Genomic DNA, 27,495 nt, shown 5'->3' on the forward strand with positions numbered 1-27,495 from the left:
ACCTTGTGCGCAGAGGTCCCAGCTTTGATCCCCAATATCTCCAGGTAGTGCTTGGAGAAGCCCGTCTGAAACACAGGAGAGCTGCTGCCAGACAGTGTTGACAATACTGAGCTAGGTGGACCAGCGGTCTGATAAGGCAGTTTCCTATGACACAACACAACCACACCTGCCCACCCTGCATCACAAAGGTTTGGCAGCACACTACGTACCTGGTTGTGAAAAGATCTTCACCCAGGTTCACCCAGTTGAACCTTACTGGGAAGAGAGTTTCACACATGGGGGGACACCACCAAGAAGGCCCCGTCCCTTGTCATCCTCCCCCAAGGATGCACTTTGGGAGAGGGAATTCTGTTCCAGCAGTGCTTGATTTTGATGCCGGCTGCTCACAGAGCCCAGTGTATTGCTAAATTCTCTTTTCAGGATCTTTGGAGGGTGAGAGAGACAGAGAGGGCCTCTCCAATACATCTCTCCTGCAAGCAGCCATTACTCATTCTTGATTCAGAAGAGTCTGGCAAGAGGAAGGGGAGAAGCATGATCTCTCCCCTCCCCGCCACTGCCAACCCAGTAACGGAAGCAGCTCCACTTAGCTGGTTTTGGTGGTTAAGCCTGGCTGAGATGCTTCCTTTGAAAGCAAAAGAACCCAAACCCCACCCCCACAACAACAACAAAACCCTCCAACACACCCTGAACTAAATCCTCACTGACAGAGAAGCTCACACAGTAAGCCACAGAAATCAGCAATCTGATCGTAACTAGGTGTGCTGCAACTGAGGAACAATTTAAATCTTTCTTTAAAAAAACAAGTACAATCGAACTGACAAGGCTGCCCATTGCATCTCTGCATGAATTGCTGTTCCTGGATATTGCACATCTTTCCAATCAGCATTCGCTGATGGTGCAATGGTAAATTCCATCCCCGTAGCTCTTCACTGGATCAATTGCAACCAATACTGTACATAAAGTTACCTGTGGAGAGGTGACTGCCTGTTGCTCCTCAGTATGAGTCACTGCTCTTGCCTCTTACAGAGGCAAGGTTTTACGATTTGTCACATGGGGCACCCACAATTTTGGTCGAAGCCCTTCTATGGTGCTGCAGCATATCCTGTTATACTCTTGGGGATCAGGAACACCCCACAAGAACAAAAGGAGGATCCAGGGTAGATGAGCCAGGCAGCAGTTTCAATTCAGGTTATTTTTATCCGGTTCCCATCAGGGGTCGCCAGCCCATCGCCCGTGGAGGCTTCGAGGGGTGCCCCAGGAAAAGTGGGGCCTTAGTTTGACTTTTAGCCTTTCCCCCAGAACTCCTTTGTTGAAATGAGAGCTTTTGGGACAATTCCGGGAATCTTATGAAGCGGATTAAGCAACGCTTGTCCAAACAGCAGACAAAAACTCTGCCCAGGCTAGGCCAGGAAACTTCAAAAAGGAAAGTCCCCTGTTATGAGAGACCCTTCCAAATACAAACATTAACAGCCAAGACTTTTTTTTGAAGGGAGGGCAGGGAGAGGAGTGATTGCGAGATTTGTTTGGCAAGGGGCAGAAGCCCTCATGGATCACTTCAAATATTTCCAAACCTCATAGCTCAGTTGGTTAGAGCACGGTGCTGATAACACCAAAGTTGCAAGTTTGACCCTCCTATGGGGCAGCTGCATATCCCTGCATTGCAGGGGGTTGGACTAGATGATCCTCAGGGACTCTCGGCACCTGGGGAATTTAAAAAACTGCTCACCAGGCGATGCTGGCGGGGATTGACTCTGGGACCTCCTGCATGCAAAGCAGATGCTCTACCACTAAGCTACAGCCCTTCTCTTATGATACAGAAACATAGGAAGCTGCCTTAATACCAAGTCAGACCACCTAGCTTAGCATTGTCTGCACCGACTGGCAGATGTACAATGCCTTTTTTTTAAAAAAAAGGTGCAACGACCAGAAGGGGACACAGCCATCCCGGTGAGGCCTCACAACAGGTTTGCATAACAGTGTCATAATAGGAGCAGTGTTATTTTCAATCCTGAACATGGAATTTGCTATGAGGATTCTAGGAGAAGCCAGGAAGCAAGACTCAAGCAAAGTGGTGGCTCCATTAGGGGGGAATGGGTCGGCAACTGCAATTAAAGGGCACCCCTTCAGGAATAGCTACCGTGTTTCTCCTAAAATAAGACACCGTCTTATATTTTTTCCCCCTCAACAAAACACAGTATGGCTTATTTTCAGGGGATGTCTTATTTTAACCGTGTCGCATCGGTACGCTGCATAGCCACGCCTCTCCAGGCTGTTTTAATGGGAGGTGCCGCATCACTATGGCTTATTTTCGGGGTATGGCTTATTTTCGGGGAACGGCTTATATTTCGCAAATGCATAGAAATCCTGCTATGGCTTATTTTATGGCCATGTCTTATTTTAGGAGAAACAGGGTACTTGAAAAAATCCCAAATCATCCTGCATTCTAGTCCCTAGAGAGGACAAGCCTTCACAGCTGCTTAAATTTGATTGCAAACCACCCAGCATTCTAGTCCCTGGTGAGGAAACGTCTCGCATCTTGCATCAAAATCAGCTTCGCAAAACCACAATTGTTTCTTTGCAGGCCACGAGTGGGGAGGGGGAATGCACATAAGCACAACTTGGGGAATGTTCTTTTACATTACACAAAGTGACACCCCCATCCCCAAAGTTGGTAGGGGGGAAAAATCATCTCTCCCCCCCCCCTCTCACACACACATTCTGCAAAGCAGACTTGGGTTGGGGAACCACTCACCACGGAAGTCAGAATATAATGCCGCAGTACAGTAATCAGAAATTGTGCCTATACGGCTATCCCAAAATCTGGAGCTTTCAGTCCCTTTAGCAAAGCAGCAACAAATCCACAAGAACCACCACCTTCCTGTTTAAGGCGGCAAATGCCTGATTAAGTAAGAAGCTGGCGACTTCTGGCCCTCTGGAGCCGGGCAGTGAGAGCGGAAGGGAAACAGCGAGCAGACCTTTTTGAAAACACTATTAAAGCTGTGTGGAAAAACCCTTCTACGCTCTAGCAACACAGGAAACAGAAGCAGGCAACGCATCTTCCAAGCCCTGCAGACACAGGCCAAGGTGAAAGATGGCTCTTTTGACACGAGTCCGTCCGGAGAGAAAACAGAGCTGTTGTTCCCACCCACACCCATCCTCGGCAAGGCTGATGGCAGAGGTAGCAGTCCACTGACCTAGCCAGTAAACAGGGAAGGAGAGATTCTGGCCGTCTTCCTCTGTTAAGAACTTTTTTTTTTTTTAAAAAAAAAGGAGGTCGGGAAAGATCGCCCTGGGGATGTTACATAACTTGTGTTCTTTGACCAGCGTTTTCCCCTAAGCTTCTGGCAGCGGCGAAGCGGCGCTCTCTCCGAATTGGAAGTGGAAAGGCCAGCTCACACGATACCCAGGAAATGGTGTGCGCTGCAAAGAAAGTGTGAAGCACTCACAGCCAGGGTTTAAGGCACTATCGGATCCTTTCTTCCCATTTGCTGCAGAACAGGGACTCACAAAGAGCTGCAATGGGCAGCCTCCCCCTTGATCGATTTACTCTACGCAGTCTGTGGGTTGCCTCCAGCTAAGTCATGCTGCTGGAATAGCTAATTATCTCCAGTGCATCTACTCTGCAGCAATTTGCAAAAAAAAAAAAAAAAAAAAAAAAACAAGTTCAGAAAACAGGGACTTGTACAGAGATGCAATGGGCAGCCTCCCTCTTTATGAATTTACTATTTGCAGTCCATGGGTTGCATTCAGAGTGGGCACACTGAAATTAATGGACTACTCTGAGTAGGGCAAGCACTGGATTCAACCCTAGAGACCAGAACTGCTGAACAGAAGTCTGCAGAGTGTGTGTGTGCGCGCAAGATGAAGGCAGTGTGAAGCACCAAGCCAGGATTTGGGCATTTATTCCAATTTGCAGCAAATTCTGCCCAAAGAACAGGAACTCACGCAGTGGTACAATGGGCAGTCTACCCTTGTATTATTTTCCAAGGCTTCTGCTCTCTGAATAAGCTCAATTTAACCAGTAGCTGTGGCTACAGTAGCACATGCCAGGGTTATGCCAACACATTATGTAATGTGGGCGGGCATGGGTGGGGCTGAATTCTGCCCAGTTTGTGGCCAATTTGCTACTGCCAGTGGCTAATTTAGGACTCCTTAATTACACACATCCATCACAGGCAATCCCTTAAAATTATGCATATCTGGGCAATCAGATGCACGTGTATATTAGGGAGTTTGTGGGTGGAGGGCATGTTCTCCTGGGAGGCAGCATCAACAGCCAAATAAAGAATCAGGAAGCAATGGGAGGAAGAGAACAGTACACCTTGTTTGGACTATTTGCTTCTTTACAGATTAAGAACTGGACAGAAAGAACGCGTTTCTTGAGCATCTTTAGGCAAGACACGATCCAGGTGTGCTGATCCCTTAGGACCATACCAAAGTCACAATTTTATCCCCACCCTATTGTAGTTCTACTTTCTTGGTTGTTTTTTTTGGTTTTTTTTTTAAGAAGTAAGTTACTAGTCCTCATGGAGGTAAGCTTGAAAGTGCTGCTGAAACTCAATGCCCAGAAGGGTTGCTAAAGAGAAGGCAGGCCAAGGTTCTTGTGCCCTGTGTAGCTCATTCTGAGAACACAAGAAGGGCCTTAAGAGATCAGGCCAAAGGCTCACATAGCCATCAAAGTGTAAAAAGAGGCTGGATCTTGCTAGTGGCCTATCCTGTATGGCATCCTGTTCTCACAGTGGCCAATTGGATGCCTCAAATGGGAGGACCCAGGTGAAACTGTGATTCCCATTGGCGGCCTTATCCTTCAACAGCCTATGACTACTAGCATATAGCAGAATTGTGCAAATTCACCCCTCCCTCCAGCCTCGAGACAAAACTGTTTGCAAGATTAATACATATATAGGCTGCAGTGTGTGTGTGTGTGTGTGTGTCACTGGATAATTTCAAGCTGTGTTCCCAGTCCCCATTACTGATCCTTTAACCCAGTGTTTCCCAAACATGGCCCTCCAGCTGTTCTTGGACTGCAGCTCCCACCATCCCTAGCTAACAAGAAGGGGATGATGGGAATTGTAGTCCAAAAACAGCTGGAGACCCCAGTCTGGGAAACAAAGGAACTCCGATTAAAGCCGTGTTTCCCAAACGTGGGTCTCCAGCTATTTTTGTGCCCCTAGCTATGGGTTGGGGCAGAAGCAGATTTAGAGCAGTGCAAATGGTTCCCCCACACTGGCGCCAAGCCGTGGGGGGGGGGGGAGCTGCAGGGCATCGCCACTATGGTGTAGTAGTGCATGTGCAGAATGGAAAGCGAGAAGCAGGGGGCACTGAATTTTGGCCTCGCACAGGGCGCTGTGGGTTAGGGCTGTAGCTTGGTGGTAGGACATCTGCCTTGCATGCAGAAGGTCCCAGGTTCCACCCCCCGCACCTCAAGGCAAGGCTGGGAATGCTCCCCCCCCCGTATGAAACTCCAGAGAGCTGCTGCCAGCCAGTGTGGACAGCGCTGAGCCAGACAGGCCAATGACCTGACTCTTCCTGAGACGGGTGAGATCCAACCTGCATCCTTTTGCATGGGAGGCAAGCCCTCAGCTATCGGATCTCATGGGGAGAAACCCCAAACCACCCACGGTCAGTATTGCTCTCACCCTGCCATTTCCAGGAAGCTGATAAAACTGTCCACTGAAAGTGGTGGCCACTGCAGGCCTCGGTTTCCCCATTGGCATCACTCCCCTTGCTTGCATAAGAGAGGCAGCGGCAGCAGGCAAGCAACAATCACCAGCGTCGCCAAACAGGCTTGTGGGCGTCACATTCACAGCCACGGGTTTAAGCGCAGAGGGAACTTAATTGTATGCTATGAGATGCAGAGCTGGCCAAGTGCATTTGGGGAATGTCATTGGTATCTGCCTTCTCACACCAGACTGGAGATGCAGCCAAACAAACAACCGGTTAGCAGAACCAACTTGGCCACACAACTTTGGCACTTTGGTTGGAGTTTGCCTGGAAATGTTTCGGCGCTAGAGCATCAGAGGCTGCTAGGACACTGCGGTTACATGCGCAGGAACGATATAGCTGGCTTTCTGGCTTCTTGTTAAAAGTCTCGTGACACCTTAAAACCAAATAATACATTCGGGGGGAAGGGAAGTAGGGTGGCTCTGGGGAACTGCATCAGCCTTGCATGCAGGAAGTCCCAGGTTGCGTCCCTGACAGCATCTCCAGGTAGGGCTGGAAGAGACCCCAGCCTGAAACCCTGGACAGCAGCTGCCAGTCGGTCAGTTGCCAAAACTGAGCTAGATGGACCAAGGGCCTGATTCAGTATAAGGCTGCTCCCGATGTTATTTATATGGCGCAAGTTTTCATGGGCTTCATTGGATGCATTCACTTGCTTAACATGCAAAAGGTCCAGAGTTCAAATCCTGGCATCTTCCCTGCCTGAAACCTCAAGAGCTGCTGCCAGTTGGTGTAGAGACAATACTGAGCTAGAGGATCTGTTTCAGACAGAAAAGGACAGGGTTGATTTAGGGGAGTTCTGAGCTAGGCTAGGCAAAAAAAAAAAAAAAAAGTTCAGATGGGCTCTAGATTTTCTTCCTTGAACAAGGCCCATTTCTGATTTTATCTTGCCAAACTCTTTTCCTTATTATTATTTTAATTAAAGCAAAACACACCCATGGGGGGGGGGAGATGGCAAGGAGAAACTAATACAAGTTCCGGATTGGTTTGGGGCCATAATTTGTGCCTTAGCAACACCCAAAGTGTTGGCATGGAATTTCAGGAGCTGTGTGGAAGGCACACACATGAACAACCTGACCCCCAAACTGCAAAGTTTTCTAGCTTAAAGTAACAACGTGACGGTTGTTAAAAGTTAAAAAAAAAGGAGGGAGAGACAGTGTGGTGCAGCGGTTAGAGTGCTGGACAAGACACCTGGGAGCGGGTTCGAATTCCCACTCAGCTATGAAGCTCAGTGAGTGACTTTGGGCCACTCACTGTCTCTCAGCCCAACCTACCTCACACGGTTGTTGTGGGAATGAAAGAGAAGTGGGGAGAACCAGGTACTCCACCTTAGGTTCCTTGGAGGAAAAGGCGGGATTATATAAATGCAAATAAATACATAAAGAGTCTAGATTTCAGGGTTCTGGGAAAAGGCTGGGAAACACCCACAGCTGCTGGGGAAAAAAATAAGCCATCCTAAAAGTGCCATCCAAACCCACAAAGTCTTTTGTTGTTGTTTTTATACAATAAGGAAGTGGTATTGTTAAGTAAGGTTGCAGCCCTGCCCTGACCAGTCCGGTCACATTTTTTAAAAAAATTCTGTGCAACACCTGGATGAGGAAAGGAGGGGAGGGACAAAGGTGAAGCAGAGGGGAGGGAATGCTTCTGTCACCTGCAGGGCATCAGTCTACAAAGGCAGGAAGCTAGAGAACAAATAAACACCCATTTGTAAAGAGCTTTCATTAAAAAATGCTAGCGGGGATAATGCATTATTTAACACAGGATACAAAATGCTAGTGGGATAATGCATTATTTAAAGGAAGGCTGTGCACACGCCCCACACTTGCCCCAAGGAATTCTGGGAACTGTAGCTTAAGAATGCTGGGAAGTGCTGCTCTGCTAGGGATAAAACTACAACTCCCAGGACTCTTCAGGAGGAAGCCATTTGATTTAAGTGCATGAAGTGTACACAGCATAGGGGCCTGGATCCATGCCTCTGGATCTGGCTTGTGGGCACTCATACAAACCTCTGGTATTTGCCTGGTTGGAAGGTAACATACCACAAAAAGCATTAAGGCGTTATTATGTGTTGCTCCGCCCACTTTTGCCTCTTGCTCCACCCACCTCCGACACACAGACCCCGGGAGGCTGCCCATGAAGAGATGTCCTTTCAGCCTAACCTGCCTCACAGGGTTGTTGTGAGGACTGAACAAGTTATGTGCAGGGAGAACAATGTACGCCGCCCTTGAGAAAAAGGTGGGATAAAAATGCAGAAAGTAGACAAAACGAAGCCGCAGTTCTCACAGTGCTTTAACAGTCTATCCTCCTCTGCAAGGAACCATGTAGTGCTGTGATGATAATGAAGGAAGCCATGGATGCTTAAAGAGGCATGATCCTGTTTTTAAATGTACAGGACAGGTGGGGTCTCAAAACCTTCCAACCTGGAGATACCATCCTCTGCTAAGAGAAGCTTCCTTGTTTAAATGTGTGTGTGTGTGGGGGGGGAGCTTTTTCTTTTTGCCAATCTAAGCAATGCCAGGTCATGAAGAGAGTGGGGGGGGGAATCCCTCCTTGAAGTTGTTCAGGAAACTGACACGCAGATTAGTCACAACCAGGATAAGAGTGAGAAGAGGACTTAGAAATGGAGAAGTCATCCAAGAACAACAGGCCAAAGGGGATTCTTTCTTATCATGAGCTGGGAATGTGAGGGGGGCGGCGGAATTCCTCCCCACTTCCGACAACCTGGCTGGTGAGGCAGCGTCCAGCAATGCGAGCACCCACTGATTTGGACAGACATGCCCAGGTTTTAGACACCCATATTGTTAAAGAGTCTGGAATTCACATCCCTGGGGAACTTGAAGCGCTACGGAATGCACATCCCCACATGACAATTATGTTCTGCTACAGACCGTCTTCTCAGGCATTGCGCAAGACACCCATTAGCTGCTGGCCGCCATGGGGAAAAAATCTGGGTGGGGTTTTTTGTGTGGCACAATTCACAGAAGGGCCTGCTGCAGGCTGGTGTTTCCTGAAGGAGCCTCCACAAGTTTGCAGAAATCTCAGCTTTCGCCTAATTAAAAAAAGAGGAAAAGCCACCAAGTTCCTAGTCCCTTATGACTGCCAAATGAAAGCGAGGGGTCGGCGTGTGGCAACATGGCACTGTTGTAAGAACCATCATGAGCTGCTGATTAAGAATTTCTGGGGTTAAAGGGTGGGGCTTTAACCCACTGGCCTCCCCAGACAAGGAGGAGGAGGAAGATGCAGAAAAGATGCTCTGCACGAGTGAATCATTAACGTGCTCGACAAAGACTGTGGAATTGTGCTTTTCTAAAAACAAACAAACAAAAAACAGTATGGGATAAACACATCATATGTATTATTGACTCCATCCACTCTTGTTGTTGCTGTTGTTTAGTCATTTAGTCGTGTCCGACTCTTTGTGACCCCATGGACCAGAGCAGGCCAGGCACTCCTGTCTTCCACCGACTCCCACAGTTTGGTTAGACTCATGTTGGTAGCTTCGAGAACACTATCCAACCATCTCATCCTCTGTCGTCCCCTTCTCCTTGTGCCCTCCATCTTTCCCAACACCAGGGTCTTTTCTAGGAAGTCTTCTTTCTCATGAAGTGGCCAAGGTATTGGAGCCTCAGATTCAGGATCTGTCCTTCCAGTGAGCTGAGGCTCCAGTACTTTGCACACCTCATGAGAAGAGAAGACTCCTGATGCTGGGAAAGATGGAGGGCACAAGGAGAAGGGGGCGACCGAGGACGAGATGGTTGGACAGTGTTCTCGAAGCGACTGGCATGAGTTTGGCCAAATTGCGGTAGGCAGTGGAAGATAGGCGTGCCTGGCGTGCTCTGGTCAATGGGGTCACGAAGAGTCGGACACGACTGAACGACTGAACAACAACAAGCAGTCTACCACTTAGGAGGTCTTAGCTAAGCTTAGTCCTGACATCACACCAAACCATGGCTAAGAAAGGGCTGCAGCTAAGCGGTCAAGCATCTGCTTTGTCTGCAGAAACTCCCAGGCTTGATCCCCAGCATCTCCACATAAAGCTGGGGAAAGCATTTATCTGAAACACTGAAAAGTTGCTGCCATTCAATACAGACACTTCTGATCTAGATGAGCCAATATGTTCTGGGCTCAGTATAAGGTTGCTTCCTGTTTTCCAAAGCTTTAGCGTGGCTTGGTGCAATGTCCAAATCAACAAACCATTGCTCGCATTCCACGTGAATGAACCATTCCTTTCAAACAGTAACTAAAAAAAACCAGGGAATCAAATAAATTTGGGACAATTTGTTCATGTGTGATGCCAACAGGGCACAATCAATCTCCTACAAATAATGCATGAAACCCTGTAACCTAGTTGGGTGCGTGGCAAATGGTTTGCCAATTTAAAATTAAAATAAGGAAGCCATTAACACTCTACAAGGAGGGAAGACCAAAGACAGAAGGCTACCAAAACAGCAGGGGAAGAGGCTGCCCCCACAGTGGACTCAAGGCAAGAAGTCTGCGCAGAAGGCTCACACTCCAAAAAGGTTGCTTCATCAGCCTTCAGTGTTATGCAACTCAATTACAGAAAATTAAGATGCTAGGTAGGCAGAGATAACAAAATTAACCGTATTGGCTCATTACAGAGAGAAAGAGAAAAATCCAGACCCATCAAGTAATACCTCTATTAGGAGGAGCTAAAAAGAATCCTAAAAGAAGAAAGCTTCAGAGCTCACCTGGAGTCTTTGTCAAGCTGGAAGCTAAGCAAAACGTGGGGTGGGAAGGGGGAGAGAGACCCCCTCCCTTTTTATTTTAAGATTAATCCAACATGCATTTGGGTATATTCATCTTCGCTCAGATTATCCCTCCCGCTTTTTACTTAACATTCAGCTTGAGAAAGAGCCCTAGCGAACCTGAAAGCTTGCTCACTTCTTTTTGATTTATTTTTTTTGTATAAATCTTTGTGAATATTTTTTTTTTGGCCAAGATATTCCTCTTTTACTCAAGAGGATAGGAAAAGATGGGCCAAGCCTGGGCAATGAGGACTGTGTATGCAGATTCTAATGCCCCATTTTGCACACACGCAAAATATCCAGATACTCTTAAAAATCAGGATTTGGAACTTCTGCTGTTAGAAACAACGCACCCTTGATTTAAAAGAAACCCTGCCTGTTTTCTACTTCCAGGGGATCCTTTGCAGTTCCTGGGAAGCTTCCAGCAAGGCAGTATGGAAGAGCTGTTACAAGGTGCGTGTTTGAACCTATATGTGTGTCCAGCACTCGTGTATTCCTACACACTTCTACTAACAGGTTTGGGACATTTTGCTAGAGTTATGACATGCATCTTTTATAGATATTTGTTTACCCTTAATCTTATAACCCCATAAGGTTGGTTTATTAAGACGAAATGAAAGTGACCCGAGTATATAAATGCTGCTTCAGACAGCAATGTTGCAATATAAGATACTTGGTATAAGTAATTTGTTCTGACACATATATTCCTTTGTTCTATTGTCCATTTCCTACAAGTACCTGTCTGCTAGTTATTCTGTTTACCTTACTTAGCTGATAGTTGAAATATAATCCTAGTGAGAAATGACGGATTATCTTTGCCGAGTTCCAAGTTTATCTTACTATTGTCTACGTGGAGCCCATTCTTCTTACAGGAAACACAAATTAAATTTTGCTAGTATCACAGTGCTCATCTTTACATAAAGCCATAAGAGATCAGAAAGGCTTCCAGGATGCATTTTAGGATAAGGCCTGATACCAGGGTCAAGAAAGTTAACTGAGAGGGTATATGATACCAAATGAAACCAACTGCCCTGATGCCACAATCTACAGTAATAAACCACTGAAAAAGTTCAGATTGGCAGACACTATTATGGAGCCACACCTACACAGCTTCAGAAATCGCACTGCATCATGGGCCTAAGGACAGAATAATGCCATGCCTCACAGGGCTGTTGTAAAACTACTGCCAAGATAGAAATCAGTGTAGAAGACAAACCACATGGTCTTTGCCAGGGGGCAAGACCAAGGCTAGGGCATCCTGAGTGGGAGCCCCTGTCCCGAAACAAAGGGGCTTGTCGCAACCACAGCCCCACACAGCACAAACTTGCCTGATCTTGTTTTCAAGCCATCACTCTGAGTGACCTTTTGCATTCTAGAGGGATGGCCTGTAAGCGGACACTGTTTACACAGCAGTGTGCTGTCCCCCGCCAAAGGAATAAAGTGCTCTGCTCAACACCTGTGCCTGTAAAACCAAAGAATGGAAATTCTGATGGCTGCAGCAATCAGGTTTATATATATATATTTAATTAGCATGGCACATTGGAAAGGGGGGGGGAAATTAAGGTGGATTCGCACATGCATTGGCAGCCCAGAACAATCACAGCTGCAAGAAAAGATTCTTGCACAACGGTGAGACAAATCTGTGCTGGCGAGGTGGCAAAATCCAGTTTATTTTGCAGAAAGCAACAACATACTTATTCTTGCTGACCAAAGAAGGAATGACCGCTGGGAGGAGTGCAGAGACAAGAAACGCCATGGTGCATCTGCAGCAGCACACCCAGACGCTTTCATCTGTCCCGGCTGCAACAAAACATGTCTCTCCTGTCTCAATCTCTACATCCACAGCAGGCTGCAAACCTTCCAACAGATTCACCCTCAAAGGAGCACTGATGCCAATAACCTCAGGGTAAGGCATCAAAATCGTACCCAGCAGGAATTCAGCTTAGCATGCCTGCACACTTTCACATGCTTCCATAGGTCTTTGTTTTAATCAATGAAGGCTGGAATCTTGCAAACTTTAAAAAAGAAAAAGAAAAAAGAAAGGAACTCAAAAGGTAATGTTCTCAGGAAGCTGACCAAGTGCTCGCTCCATGTGCAACCGCAGGAAAGCGCTCAGCTTTCAAGAGCTCTTAGCACCTCGCATCCATCACCTTGGAAATTCACTTTGCTAAGCAGTAAATGGGCTCCTTGCCCCAGCAGCAGAAAAGCACTTGCTTTGCATAGCAAAGGTTGAAGGTTCAGTCCTCTTGTCTCTAGATAAGATCATATAACAGGTGCCAGGAAAGACTGTTTACCCTGAGACTTTGGAGAGTCACTGCCTGTCAGAGCAGACAGCACTGAGTTAGATGGCCCAAGGGTCAGATTCATGCAAGTTAATAATAATAATAATTTATTTGTACCCCAGCCACTCTGGACGGCTTCCAACAAAGATTAAAAATACATTAAAACGTCACACATTTAAAACTTCCCTAAACAGGGCTGCCTTCAGATGTCTTCTAAATGTCAAGTAGTTGTTTATCTCTTTGACATCTGAAGGGAGGGCGTTCCACAGGGCGGGCGCCACTACCGAGAAGGCCCTCTGCCTGGTTCCCTGTAGCTTTGCTTCTCGCAGTGAGGGAACTGCCAGAAGGCCCTCAGCGCTGGACCTCAGTGTCCGGGCAGAACGATGGGGGGTGGAGACACTCCTAATGTTCCACTTCAAGGATACTTTGAACTTTAAAAAAGCCTTTGTTCCACAAACAGTGGGATCATTTATTTTTAAGGGGGAGACTTACCGGTAAAATGGAAGTATGCTGAGCCTGCCATCCAATCAAGTTGCCTGGTTTGCATGCCACACTAAACAATGGTTTGTTAGACTACAGCTTAGTGTCATGCATGAACGCTACCCAATAGCTTAGCTATGGCTTGCTTACTTCTAACAAACCACAATCTCAAACCATGGCTTGTTGTCAGTTGATGAGTCTTGATTTGCCTAATTGTGGCAGAGTTGTTAAATGTGAACCCAGTACCGTTCCTTAACAATGGTCCCCCATCCTGCCACAGACTTACGCCAAGCTACAAAAGCATGAGGAGCTGGAAAACAACCCAAACCTTGGAGAAATAAAATAAACCACAGCTTAAACACACCATGGTTTAGCATCAGGCATTAACCAGAAGAAAAGCTGCTTGATGTAATTTGTTGCAAACTCTAGCAGAAGGATCTGCAGAGCGGTCCATGCACCACACAAAAACTGGCATTCAGAGAGCTGAGGCACAATAGGCAATGGCTTCTTGGTGGTGGTGCCAGGACTGTCCAACACTGCTTGGGGCTGCTGATTCACCTGGCTTGCTTTTAGTCTTTCAACACCATATTTATTAAGAACATAGGAAGGTGCCTTACACCTAGTCAGATTGTCAGTCCACCTAACTCAGTATTGCCTACACTGACTGGCAGCATCTTTCCAGGGTTTCACACAGGAGATGTTCCGAGTTCTACCTGGAGATGCCAGGGATTGAACCTGGGAAGTTGTCTGCAAAGCAGATGCTCTACCAACTGAGCTATGGCCCCTCCTGAATTCACATTAGCTTCTAATTAATACCCCTGACTCATCTGCAGATGTTTGCAATAGAACTCCATCGCAACCACCTGTTGATGTTCCTTTTAAAAATATCTTTCTGCTTATTGTTATAAAGGACATACCATTTCATTGTTTTGTCTACAGTGGACTATTTTCTATTGTGCGAATGCCTCCCACCAAAAATCTTTGTAGAAAAGCAAAACCAAGGGGAGAGGACACTCAGCTAAACATTATTATTATTATTTTTAAATGACCTAGCCTAGCAGTTCCCAAACTTTTCTGCACCCACAAAGCACTTGAAAATTGCAGGTGGTCTTAGTGGACGACTTAACAATTTTGCCGCCTGCTGTAACAATTGTAACACACTGTGCTAGGCACTGTATGATTTTTAACTGCATTTTTTCTTGCTCCTTTTATTTCCCATATATTGCAATCTTATCGCATTACAATGTGCATCCCACAAATCAAATTGTGATGCAATAAAAATCAATGTATAAAAAATTAAATACAAATATTTGATGCAGACGTGCCACAGACCCTCTGAACGAAGCTTGTGGGCCATCGGTGGTCTCTGAACCACAGTTTTGGGAACCCCCAGCTTAGTCCGATAGTTATTCCAAGCCTGTTGCGTCTCTAAGCAGATTCAAAGGCAAGTAAGAGATGACATGATAGAAGAGGTGGCAGCACAGAGAAAGTGGATAGGGAGCAAGATTTTATTTCTCTATCATAACACATGAAATTGTGGACATCCAGTGAAGTTTAATAATGGAGGATTCAGGACAGACAAAAAAAATGACTTATTGTTAAACTATGGAACTCCCTCCCACAGGAGGCAGTGATGGCTACTAACCAGGGTGACTTAAGACAAATTCCTGGAGAAAGCTATTGATGGCTACTAGACAGGATGGCTAAGCTCTACCCTCCTCAGTTGGAGGCAGTAATGCTTCCGAATACCAGATGCTGGAAACCAGGGGAGAGTGATGGATTCTGATCAGGTCCAGATGTTTCAGTGGGAAACCTGCATGGCCTTTGAAAGAACTGTTCATGGCCGCTGCACTATTGAGTCTGGGATGCACGATTCCTTGCCATGAGTGTGCATTTAAGAAGCAAGAAGAGACATGGCAGAAATTCGCCACAGCCTCCAAACATGCACCAAACATTCCCTCTGCTTTTGCTTTTCCATGGAAGTGAAACTCTTACTTTAACCCCCCCCCCATTTGCCCATCTGCACTCTATGCTTAAAACAATGTAATGTGACTTTAAGCAGCAATGGCTTCCCCCCAAAGGATTCTGGGAGCTGGAGTTGGTTTTGTTTTTTCCTCACATATTTTATTAAAAGTGCAGCGGTTGCATTATTGGACTCAGACCCGGGAGACCAGGATTCAAATCCCCCAACTGGCCATGAAGCTCCCTGAGTGTGACCTTGGGCCAATTCCTGCCTCACAGGGTTGTTGTGTGGGGATTAAATGAGAAGGGGGAGAACCAAGCACGCCACCTTTGGCTCCTTGGAGAAATAGATGGGTTATAAACAAACAGGTCAGGACAAACACACTCACACAATCAAGGTTTAGTAAAGATAAACACGGAAAACGGAGAGACGTGCCTCTCGCTCATAACCCAGTAGGATCATCCAATGAGGCTGAACTGTGGAAAATCCATGACAGGCTTTTGTTTTTTAGCACAGCGCATAGTTACGGAATTCACTCCCTTGACATGTACTCATGGCTTTGAAGGAGGATTACAGAGATCCGTGGAGAAATCTATGGACCACAACAGCTATGTTTGATCAACCTGCACTCTGTGCCTCTGAACGCTGCTTGCTGAGAATCACAGGTGGGGAGAATTCTGATGCGCTCAGGTCCAGCTTCCCATTGGGGCATGTGGCTGGCGACTGTGAGGACAGGGTCCTTGGCTACATGGACCCCCTTTGACCTGACGCCTATCCCCCCCCCATCGTCCGACAGGTTTAAGAGCGCCACTTGCACTGGGCATTGCACATGGTGCGCTGGAGGAGGGTGCATGCCCCGCCCAGAGCCATGCATTGCACAAGACAGTATAGGCACAGAAGCAATTAGAGGCCCTGCAAGTCACACGAGGAAACCGGGGTCATCTGGGTCCGGGACAGGACAGGGAGAAAGAGAGAAAGAACGAACCGAAGAGCGCATCTTGCTTCCTAGTAATAAATTAGCACACTTGTCTTGTTCCTCGGATAAGACATGCTGTTCTCCAATTCTAAGACAAAGGCCTTTTCAGGTTTTATTTAAAGGCGTCTACTGCCAGACCTGAAGTTGCAGGAAGAGAAAGTTCTCCCTGCATTCCCTCGCCCCCATTGGAGCTAGCTAGATGGACCCAAGGGTCTGAGTAAGCCAAGCTTTTCCTAGGTTCCTATGGAGAGTGTGATGAGGGGTGTGGCCTGGAAAGAACTCTAGGGGCCACACAGAAAGGCACGGAGGGCCAGAGATGCCCCTGCGCTTGTAAGTGAACATACAAACACACCAGCTTCACAGGCAGCTCTCAGAACCAGGATTTCTCTGCCCCAGCTGAAAGGGCCACTCCCAGTCAGTGTAGAGGACACTTAACTAGATGGACCAATCACTTGACTCAAAAGAAGGCAAGTTTCCTGTGTTGCTGTGACTTGGGCGAATTGCAAAATTGGCTGCATGGCATACTTTCTCCAGAAGATTTCTTAGATCTGTCACCGGGACCCCTCTGTGACTCAGCACACATGCTAAATAAATACTGCTCTCTCTTCAAGGCGGGATTTTTGTTTTTTTCTGTTTTACAATGAAAGCTGAAGCAGCATCACCTGCGTTCCAGAGCCGCACGCCCTGACCTCCGGCTGGGAAGTGTTTCTCTGCAACACGCTAATTGCCCCGGCCTGCTGATAAAACGAAGCATGTTGCTGCTCAACCCTGCAGCGAATCGTTGGGGACAATTACAGGGCGCCCTCCCAACCCTCGGATGCAAATTTCTCACGAGAAGAATGGCCTCTGGCACCTTCATCAGGACAGCCCTGCAAGATGGGTGAGACAAACGGCTGCACTCAGTGCTAGTCCTACTCACTAGCAGACCCCTCAAAATGAATGGCCAGGAACCACCTCTAGCTCCATTCATTTCAATGGGTCTACTTGGAGCAGGACTTAAAAGTTATGAGGCTACCTAACAGCAGAACGGCCAGATTTTCACAAGAAGTCTCATGCGCTTGACTCCTCTCTGTTAAGGCTACAAAATCGTAAATTACCGTACTTTTCCATGTATAAGACTAGGTTTTTTAATTTAAAAATTATGTTCAAAATTGTGGGCCATCTTATACACAGATACAATCTCCCCCCATTTTCTCAATTTGGAGTCCCCCAAAATAGGGGGCGTCTTATACACGCAGGCATGTTATACATGAAAAATATGTTATTTATTAATTATTCATAATAATTGAATTTATATACTGTCCTATACCTGGGGGTCTCAGGGCAGTTCACAGAATAATGTTTGGAAGGCAGAGAGAAAGAGGTAGTGATTTGGGAATCCGGCTTCAAGGAACATAGGAAACTGCCTTATACCAAGTCAGGCAATTTGTCCATCTAGCTCAATATTGTGTACACCGGCTGGCAGCAGCTCACCAGGGTTTCAGGCAGGACTCTTTCCCAGCCCTACCTGGAAACACTGGAGTTTGATCCTGGGACCTTCTGCATGCAAAGCAGATGCTCTGTCACCTTATCTTTCAAGTGGTTCGGACTCCCTTCACATGCCATGACTTCAATACCTACAAGGCTGTTGTACTGACGAGAGCAACTGGCACAAATTCGGTCGACAAGGCAGCAAGAACAGGACCTGAACTGGAAGCATCCTAGCTGACAGATCAGTCCTCCTTATACTACATGCAGGGCTAGGCCAGCCAGATGTGGTGCAGATGTTTTGGACCACAACTTCCATCAACCTCAGATGACACAGTTGATGGACTCGCCTCTACATTGTTCCATTGAACCATGTTTAGCTGGTGATATATCACAATGTTGCAAACCAGATTCGAAACAAAATAGAAAATTCTTTCCAGTAGCACCTTAGAGACCAACTGAGTTTGTTCTTGGTATGAGCTTTCATGTGCATGCACACTTCTTCAGATACACTGAAACAGAAGTCACCAGATCCTTAAATATAGTGAGGGAGTGGGGAGGGGTATTACTCAGAAGGGTGGTGGGAATGGGTGATCAGCTGATAGGTTTTTGTTGACGACTCTTAATGGCTGCAATTAGTCTTGCAGGGAAAGGCAAGGGGTGAGATGGCTAAATATCGCTTTGTTATGTATAATGAGATAAGAATCCAATGTCTTTGTTCAGACCAGGTTTCTCCATGGTTTTAAGTTTGGTGATTAGTCAGTGTGGCCAATAGTCAGGGGCAATGGGAGTTGTAGTCCAGCAACACCTGTAAGTCACCACATTGGCTATCTGTGATGTAAACACCTTTTTATGCTTTCTGCTTCTTAACTTTTTTGTAAAAAAAAAACCACCCTTACCTGCAGATCCAGTCAAATTCAATCAACTAAAAACTAACCTGATTAATAGAAATGGACATACAGGATAGGGATCCCAACCCCCCCCCACACACACACTTAGGAGAAAGAAGCAAAGTCCGGGGGGGGGGCGTCCATAAAGGGCCCAAGAGCAGGCAAATCGCTCACTGCAACCTCTGTGTCTCGCAGAACTGCTGGGAGAAGTCAGGATCTCTGACCAACTAGCTTAGCACTGCCTGCACTGACTGGCAGCAGCTTGCCAGGATTTCCAACAGGGAATCTCTCCCAGGCCTGCCTGGAGAGACAGGGGATTGAAAGTGGGACATTCTACATGAAAAGCATGTGCTCTGCCACCAAGCTACACAGCTGCCCCATGAGCTCAATTTGGGACACAGGTAAAGGATGCAGAAGAATAGGCCCCAGGCTGCTTGGAGCTGTGGTCTAAACAAAAACATCTGGTGCTCCTGGGTAACAGCAAACGCTTTTGCAAAAGCAATCATGCAGGCTCCAACTTTTCAAATACAGGTTCTTCTCCTCCCTTCACTCCACTCCTGCCCCAAACAAACAAACCCCATGGAGATATTTCCGAGCCCCTTTCTATAGGGATTCAGCAACAGGGCAGCTGGATCCCCAGCTCAGCCCTGTGGCTTGGTGGGTGGCCTATGGCAAGTCGTTCTCCAGATGTACAGAGAGAATGGAAAAGCATCCGAAGTTTGGAAGGTTCCCAGGGTCTGGGAAACATGATGATGGCACCGAATGCTTTTTCAGAAGTGTTTTCTCAAGGAGACCAGTTCCAGATAGGATGCAGAAACCAGATACCGGTGTGAATGGTGGCTCCCCAGAGGCCTACCTCGCAGGGTTGATGGGAAGATCGGGCAGGCAGAAAGGGGAAAAAGTGCCCACATGTGCATCTGAGAGTCAAGTTTGCTTCTGTAAGAGCAACTGTTTAAGAGACCTCAAGAATGCCTGAAATATCTGTGAAAGTGCTGCCACTTCTAGTTGTGCTAATAAAAACTACACACCCAGAGTGAGATCCAGCTGTCAACTGTGCCCTTTTCTATTATAATTTCAATGTGAATCAAAACTCCCAATGCGAAGAACTGTGGTTCAGTGTGAGAATACTTGCTCTGCATGCCAAAGGTTCAATTCTCAGGTTCTCCAAGTGGGGCTGGGAAAGACAGAAGCCCCAGAGGAACAGCTGCCAGCCAGAGTAGACAATACTGAGCAAATATCTGACTTAGAAGAAAGCAGCTGCTCGCAAGTTCCTAGAAGTGCTGGATCGTGGCTTTCAGGTATCGGTAATACAGGCAGCCTCGAGTAGGAAGAAATAAATGTTTTTCCTGGCTTTTAACAAACACACACAAACACACACACCAAATCGCCAATTTGCTCAACGTTTTGGAACATGCATAAGGCCATCTCAGGGTTTGTCAGCTCCAAAATTATCCCACAGCCACACTTCTGTCTGCAAGACGATTCATACCATGATCCTGTACTTACTGAGTAAAAAAGACACGGACAGAAAGCCTACAGCACTTTTAAGAGTCAAGGAAGTGTCCCCAAGACTGCTGCCTCAACATTATGCCATTTCAAAAGCAAAGAAATAACCAAAAGGGCATTTTAATTTTGCTAAACAGCCCTTTCAGCCCTTTACAACGACATCAGGGAGAGTCAAACATTCAGCGAATCCATTGATCCGGAGAGGATGAAAAGTTTTCTGCCTTCACACGCAGCTAAACGGGCAGCGACTCCGAATCAAGAGACTCCAAGTTTACAGTAACAGGGAGGGGTACGGGGGAAAACACAACTCCCTTTCGCGGATATATCCCACCACTTTCCGGTCTTACCTCCCAACAAATCCGGGGCACACCATTCCGAGGTAGATTTTTTATTATTATTATTCCTCTCGAAGCCTGCTCATGGATCAGAGGTTTTGTTGGCGGGGGTTGCAAAACAAGGCTTATCGTCAACTCTGCGGTTGCAGGACAGTTGGGTTCTTTTTCCTCCTCCTACCCTGAACAAAGCGGCCGAAGAGTCTTGCGAGCAATATTGCAAATCTATCTCTGTGTGCGTGCATGCACACGAGCTCGGAGCATGTACCTCAGGATGGGCTGCAAACCCCGTGAACAACGAAGAAGGCAGCGACGTCCCGGGTCTCTCGGATCGCCTTCACTCCCCAGCGCTCCCCGCCTTGAATCCGACGCCAGGCCAGAGTCTCCGCTAAGAAGCCGAGCAGCGTCGCGTCACATGGGCTCCAAATAACCTCCCAGCTGCCCGGCCCAGCTCCTCCTCTTAAAGGAGACAAGAGGGCAGGGCGCAGGAGGGGAGGGGCCGGGCGATTGCAAAGGACGGGATCCCAGGGATGGAATGCATGCACGTTTCCTTCCCCGGGAATAAAACTCCTATGGGAACCACACGGGTTCATCTTTACGCGTCCGTTGAGAATTGCAGCATATGTTGAAACAATCCCGGCATATGAAAGGCAATGCGGTGCACCGGTTAGAATCCCGGATTCAAATCCGCCCCCCTCGGCCATGAAGCTCACTGACCTACCTCACAGGGTTGTTATGTGAGGATGAAAGGGAGGGGGGACCCATATAGGCCAATTTAAGCTCCTTGGGAGGAAAAGGTAGGGTAGAAATGTGATAAATGAGTAAAGTAAATAAAGGACACTGAAAGCACATGGCTCCCTTCCAAAAAAAAAAACCCCAATGGGAACTGTAGTTTGTTAAGGGTTCTGGGAATTGTAACTCCGAGGAAAACTACAGTTCCCAGGGCTAGGAGCTGGGCGGCCTGGGTTCAAAACCCCCCACTTGGCCATGAAGCTCACTGGGTATGACCTTGGACCGGCCACTGCCTCTCTGCAGGGTTGTTGTGGAGATTAAAAGGGGGGGGGGGCGCGCGGAGAGAACCATGCCATCCTACTTGAGCTCTTTGGGATAAAAGGTGGGATAGAAATAAACACAATAAAGGACTACGAGTGCATATTCCAGGGATATATTGGGACTACAACTCCCACCGTTCCTGACTATTGGGCATGCAAGCTGCTGTGGTACTGCTAGGCGTTCGGGGGCCCGAGCAATGTCGGGTGGGCGCCACGCTGTCCATCCCTGGCGTAGGCGATTGTTGCTGTTGTTTTCATTCTATGCAAATAGTTCCAATTTTTTTTTTTTTTAAGAGATGCAATTGTCGTCGAGGTGTTTTTGTGGCGGAAACAACTGGCCTGAGATGTTCCGTGGGAAACGATTCACAGAGGAAATTGATAGTAATTAACTGTTTTCTGGATGCTATTCTTGTGTGGCGAGCTAATTGCTTTGATGAGATGCTCCGTGGGAAACGATTTTTTAAATGAGATCGATAATAATAATCGCCGTAGTCACCGTCGAAGTCACCCGAAAGGGCACACCCTTACGTGGGAATAAAGGTTTTAGGAATGCAGGCGCTCAAGGTAGGTTCACACCGCGCACAGAACTAAGCCGGTTTACTCGGGAGTAAGCGCGGCCGTCGCGTTTTCGTGGAACTTGCCTCCAAGTTACCAATGCAGATCGGGTTGCAGCCTTAAGATCGGATCCAAGTAACTTCTACTCAAGAGTAGACCTGTTGAAATTCATGGCATTGGCTTATTTACTGCATTTATAGTCTACATATTCCTTCAATGAGCTCAAGGTGGTGTATACGGTTGTGTGTCCCCCACTTTATCCCTATAACAACCCTGATATAGAAGCAATATATCTCAGAGAATCAGATGCTAGTGGAACACTAGGTTTAATACTAGATTTTCAAGTGAGTGTCCATAAGCTGTCAGACAGGGAGACTCAACTCCAGAACGCAGAAAAGGAATAATTTCATGCAGAGTAAATTTCAATCATGAATGAGAAACCAGAGGCAGGCCTCTTGCATCTTGAGATTTAGGCTGCAATCCATATTGCACTGAAAGAGGGTGTCAAGCTCAGTAACACTTATTATTGAAAACAAAATAAAATTCCTTCCAGTAGCACCTTAGAGACCAACTAAGTTTGTTCTTGGTATGAGCTTTCGTGTGCATCTGAAGAAGTGTGCATGCACACGAAAGCTCATACCAAGAACAAACTTAGTTGGTCTCTAAGGTGCTACTGGAAGGAATTTTATTTATTTATTTTGTTTTGACTATGGCAGACCAACACGGCTACCTACCTGTAACTGGACTTCTTATTGAGTAAGCACATTTAGGATTGATTGCTCCTTTCACGGCAGAGCTTCCTGATCAGAAAGCACCATTTCCAGAGTGTGTCTTGATTTCCAGCACCTTCCTCTGGTAATCGAAACTCTGGTTTTTCATAGATAGTTACATGGTGGCATACCATTCCCTTCCTACAAAGACTGGAGGTTAATTTGGGGGGGGGGTGTTGACGGAAGTTTTCATCAATAGGAGCTAATAGGTAGAAGATTGTCTCCTGATAACAGGGGATCTCTGTTTTGGAATGAGATGCCCATCAGAGCTTGGGGAAAGTGGCAACCCTGTCAGAGAGGAGGGTGCAGGGATATGTGACAATCAGCATTTGAAGTTTGGGAGAGAGCCAAAGACTCTGTGTGCAGGCTTTGGCAACTTGCAAAGTTGTATGTACAGTATAGCAAATTTTACAATAACAAAAGCTTTTAAAGTCTCCACCAAAAGAAAGCAAACCTACATAGCACTGAATTACTTGACACGCAGGAAAACAAGGAACAGGTAACAATATTCAGTTCATACCATCCACCCAGCTGTCTGTGCATGTTGATTTGCACAAGCCTATGCAGGTATTGAGTTAAAATGTCTTTTTTAAGACTCTAGCCCTCTGCAATCTTGTTTATTCTTCATTCTTTTAAAAGCATGTTTTTTTCTGCTCTTCTGCTAGGGAAGAAAAAAGGCTCTCAGCGTGGTTTACAAATATCAGTAATGGCAGCCTGTTAAAAAGGCAAATTCCATGCTAGGGATCATTAGGAAAGGAATAGAAAATAAAAATGACATTTCACAAATCTGTGGTGCAACTGCATTTGGAATACTGTTCACAGTTCTAGTCGCCTCAACTCAAAATGGATATTGTAGAGTTGGAAAAGGTTCAGAAATGGGCAATCAGAATGATCATGAGGGTGACCCTCAACGCAGACAACACTGAGCCAGCAGGACCAATGGTTTCTCTTGAAGACCGTAGTTTTTTCAAGTGGCGCCACCTGGTGATCACAACAGGTAGCGCAGTGCCTCTTGCATCCTTCCCGCTGGGTCACGCCAGCCTGTTGACATCCCTTTACATCACAGTTGGGAGAACTCCCTTCTTCACAAAATAAAACATAAAAAAATTCCTTCCAGTAGCACCCTTCTTCACATCAGCCTTGGACATTCTTTTCCCTTGGTTCCTGTGGCCAGAACAGTGGGTTGCGGGGAGAATATTTTGCTTTTATCTTTGGATGAAGCAGCTGGGGGGCTGCCCAGGCCGTTCTGTTCAAGGAGACAAGAGATTGCTCTGATTGCATCATGGGAAGGGGATGCATTTGCTGTTCTCCAGTCCGCTAGGGGCATGACATCAGAGAGCATTGCTGTGTTATTGTGACCCTATGGGTCCTCAGCGCTCGGGCACAGATAAGAACAACAGCTTGCGTGCGGAGGGGAGGAGGCTAGAGTCACTGGGCTGAGGGGAAAACAAAAGCTCATTCGGCCCAGCCCTTTCCTAGAATGCTATCTCGGAACAGCTGGGATCCCTCTGACCTTCCCAGTTGCTAGAATAGGGCTCCATCTGCACTATACATTTAAACACTTTAAACAGCCTTGGTCCCCCCCCCTGAATTCTGGTGCTGAGAGTTGACCCCTTTCCCCACCCTCACAAATACAACTCTCAACATGGTTTAACCATCAAGGAACTCTGGGAGGGGAATAGGGCTCTCCTAATAACTCCCAGAATCCTTAGCAAACCACAGTTCCCAGGATTCTTTGAGGGAAGCTGTGGCTTTGTAAGGCCTGAAAACTAGCTGACAGGTCACATGACTTAAGCTTTAAGCAGTCATGGCCTCCCCCAAAGAATCCTGGGAAGTGTCATTTATTAAGAGTGCTGAGAGTGGTTAGCAGAGGAGACCCGCTATTCCCCATAACAGAGCTGCAATTCCCAGAGTTCCCCAGGAAGAGGGACTGACTGTTAAGACACTATGGGACTGTAGCACTGTAGCACTGTGAGGGTTTAACAGTGGAATGGACTCCCTTGGAAGGTGGTGGACTCTCCTTCACGAGGAAAAGCAGGAAGGTGCTGCACACCCCTTCCCTAGCCTTGCTTATTGGGGTTGCATGGTGGCGGCTTCCAGTGAGTTCGCTCAGAGCTGTCACAAGATCTTGGTGGAAGCCGCTGCCTACAAATCTCTGAGTCTATGTGGGGGAATAGGGCTCTCTTAACAACCTTCAGCACCCCGCACCCCTTTTTAAATAGTTTTTATCAATGCACACATAAAATGCATATATTTGCACAATCAGAAAAAATTAACATATTCATTCAAAACACCGGTGATGGAAAAAGCACCCTTAACAAAACACAACTCCCAGAAGCCGTGGCTGTGGGAAAGCCAGCAAAGTGAATGCACTGAGTGAGCTTTTTGTTAGTGGCTTGGGCTCCCCAGGCTGTTTCAACACCAGCATGATTCCCTTAAGAGAGGGGCCTTCATCCAGGTAACTCACAAAATAGAAGAATTATAGAGTTGGAAGACACCCCCAAGGGTCATCTAGTCCAACACCCTGCAGCTCCTACTGTCAAAAAGTTCTTCCCAATGCTAATAACATTTTTGTTTAGGCAAGCCTCTCCAGAAACGTGGAATGTTGATAGATGTTCTAATTGATTTTCATTCTTTTCTGAATGTTTTAAATAGGCCAAAGTATGCATTGAAATGCACATATTTAGTGAAAATAACCTACAATGATGCATAAATTTGGGGGAAATCACTTTGCAAAAAATGTAGTTGTATCTTGGATCCTGAATGCCTTGGTACTTGGACATTTTGGCTCCTGAACGCTGCAAACCTGAAAGTGAGTGTACCAGTTTGTGAACGTTCTTTGAAACCCAAATGTCCAAAGGGGCTTCCACGGCTTCTGATTGGCTGCAGGAGCTTCCTGCAGTCAATCAGAAGTCGGACTTTGGTTTCTGAACGTTTTGGAAGTTGAATGGACTTCGGGAACAGATTTCGTTCGACTTCCAAGGTACGGCTGTATATTAGGTGAAATTGCACACAAAAATGATTTTTTTTCATACTAAAATGTTGATGGATTTTCTTGAGGATTTAAAAAAATTGCAGATTGCTGCAGAAATGTGAACTGAATTGATTGGAAAAATTGTAAGTTGAGAGAACCAAAACAGACAGATACATCCCTGGTTAAGATGTAACCCACCCTATGATCAGTGGGACTGATGAAAGGCAGAATATTAACCAAGGAAACAGGCAGACAAACAAGCAAAGGAATACATTACTGATTCTTTTCCTTTTGAGGGAAAACAAATACAAAAATATAATGGCATTTAAAACATTTTTCTCTACTTATTGTAAGGGTGTGAGACTTTATTTCTTTTAAAAGGTCATTTATAAAATTAAAAAAGTTTTATTTCCAGTGTTCACTTACAAAACAACTTTTTAAATGAGACGTAGTAAAAATTGTGTCATCTAAGCAATTGTGGAGGGCATTCTTATCCCGTAAGTGTTTAAATACAGCAGTAGTAGTCAAAGCTGCAGCTGGCTTGCTGCAGGAAATCTGAAGAGCCTCTGTTCAAATCCCCACAGAGCTTGATAGTATTTATAGAAGACACATCTCTTATACTAAAGCAGTAATTCCCAAACTTTGACATGGAAAAACTGAATTAATCAAAGAGAAATCCCAGAGCAGGTGGCTTCAGAGGAGGTTTCCTGCTGTATCTCTGTATGATATACTGCTCTGAGGGAGAGAAAAAAGGCCAGCCTCCTGTGTAGGTAGGTACACCTGCCATGATGGGATTGCTTTATCCCATCACTGCCGCTAGAGAGAGGGGCATCTCTGTATGAGCGGCTGCTGAGAGTCTGCCTCTTTTTCAACCAGACTCCTTAAGAAATGGAGGGAACATGGGCTCCACTGAGAGTGGACAGTGGTTGCTTTTACATACTCTAAAAGCAGCCAATGATTGGAGATGTACTCACAACAACAACAAGAGAGGGCACAGGTTCCTCCCCCCCTCCCCGCTCTAGGCGAGGAAATTCAGGTCGCATCCACACCACAGTTCTGAAGCACAATTCCTAGTGGTGCAGCAATAAAATTGCAGCACATTTGCAAAGCTGGTATGGTTTCAGATTGGATGGGGGGCAGCACGTTGAGATTCCTGCCTTGCAACGGATTGGGTTACGTGACTCTTGGAATCCCTTCTAACTCTATGATTCCATGGTTTCTACTCAAAAATCCTGGGTACTGCCATATGTTAAAGGTGCTGGGAACTGTAGTTCTGATATGTAACCTAGCGTTCCCAGGATTCTGTATTTAGAGGGACTATGTGCTGTGTAAATGATAGAGTTGCAGAGTTAGAGGGTCATCTAGTACAACCCCCTGCAATGTAGGAATGTATGGTGTGGCTGCGATTTACGTTCATGCCACATTTTATGGGAAAATCTGTAGGAACATAAAACAGACTTTGAATTTTTTTAGCCTAGTTTAAAAGAAACTTTTAACAAGAAGTGGAAAACTCATGTAACAGCACCACCTTGTGGCAGAATCTAGTCTGTCTTTCCTCTTTTTGCCATTCCGCTTCAATGCTAGGAACTGGCGTTGACATCCACCGCCCTGCAAAGATGAGAAAATCCCCTAGGCTAACACCCCAATGCAGTGTTGAGCTAGGCTTACCTAAGGACACTGAAATTATCAGGCATAGGAAAGCTTTCCTCCTCCGTGGATCAGGCTGCAATCCAGCTTTCGCAGGGGAGAACAAGGTTTTTG

At 46.4% G+C, this 27,495-nt stretch overlaps 1 protein-coding gene across 1 annotated transcript in view; it reads right to left on the reverse strand.

Moving 5' to 3' along the window:
- Positions 1 to 20,642, reverse strand: part of SPSB1 (splA/ryanodine receptor domain and SOCS box containing 1) — a 30,224-nt gene extending 9,582 nt beyond the window's left edge. Inside the window, exon 1 of the mRNA XM_033156247.1 lies at positions 20,399 to 20,642. The gene's annotated coding sequence lies outside the window, so the exon portion shown is untranslated. The remainder of the gene's footprint in view (positions 1 to 20,398) is intronic.
- Between the last annotated feature and the right edge of the window lie 6,853 nt (positions 20,643 to 27,495).

Source organism: Lacerta agilis, chromosome 8 (assembly GCF_009819535.1).
Source record: "Lacerta agilis isolate rLacAgi1 chromosome 8, rLacAgi1.pri, whole genome shotgun sequence".
Lineage (NCBI taxonomy): Eukaryota > Metazoa > Chordata > Lepidosauria > Squamata > Lacertidae > Lacerta > Lacerta agilis.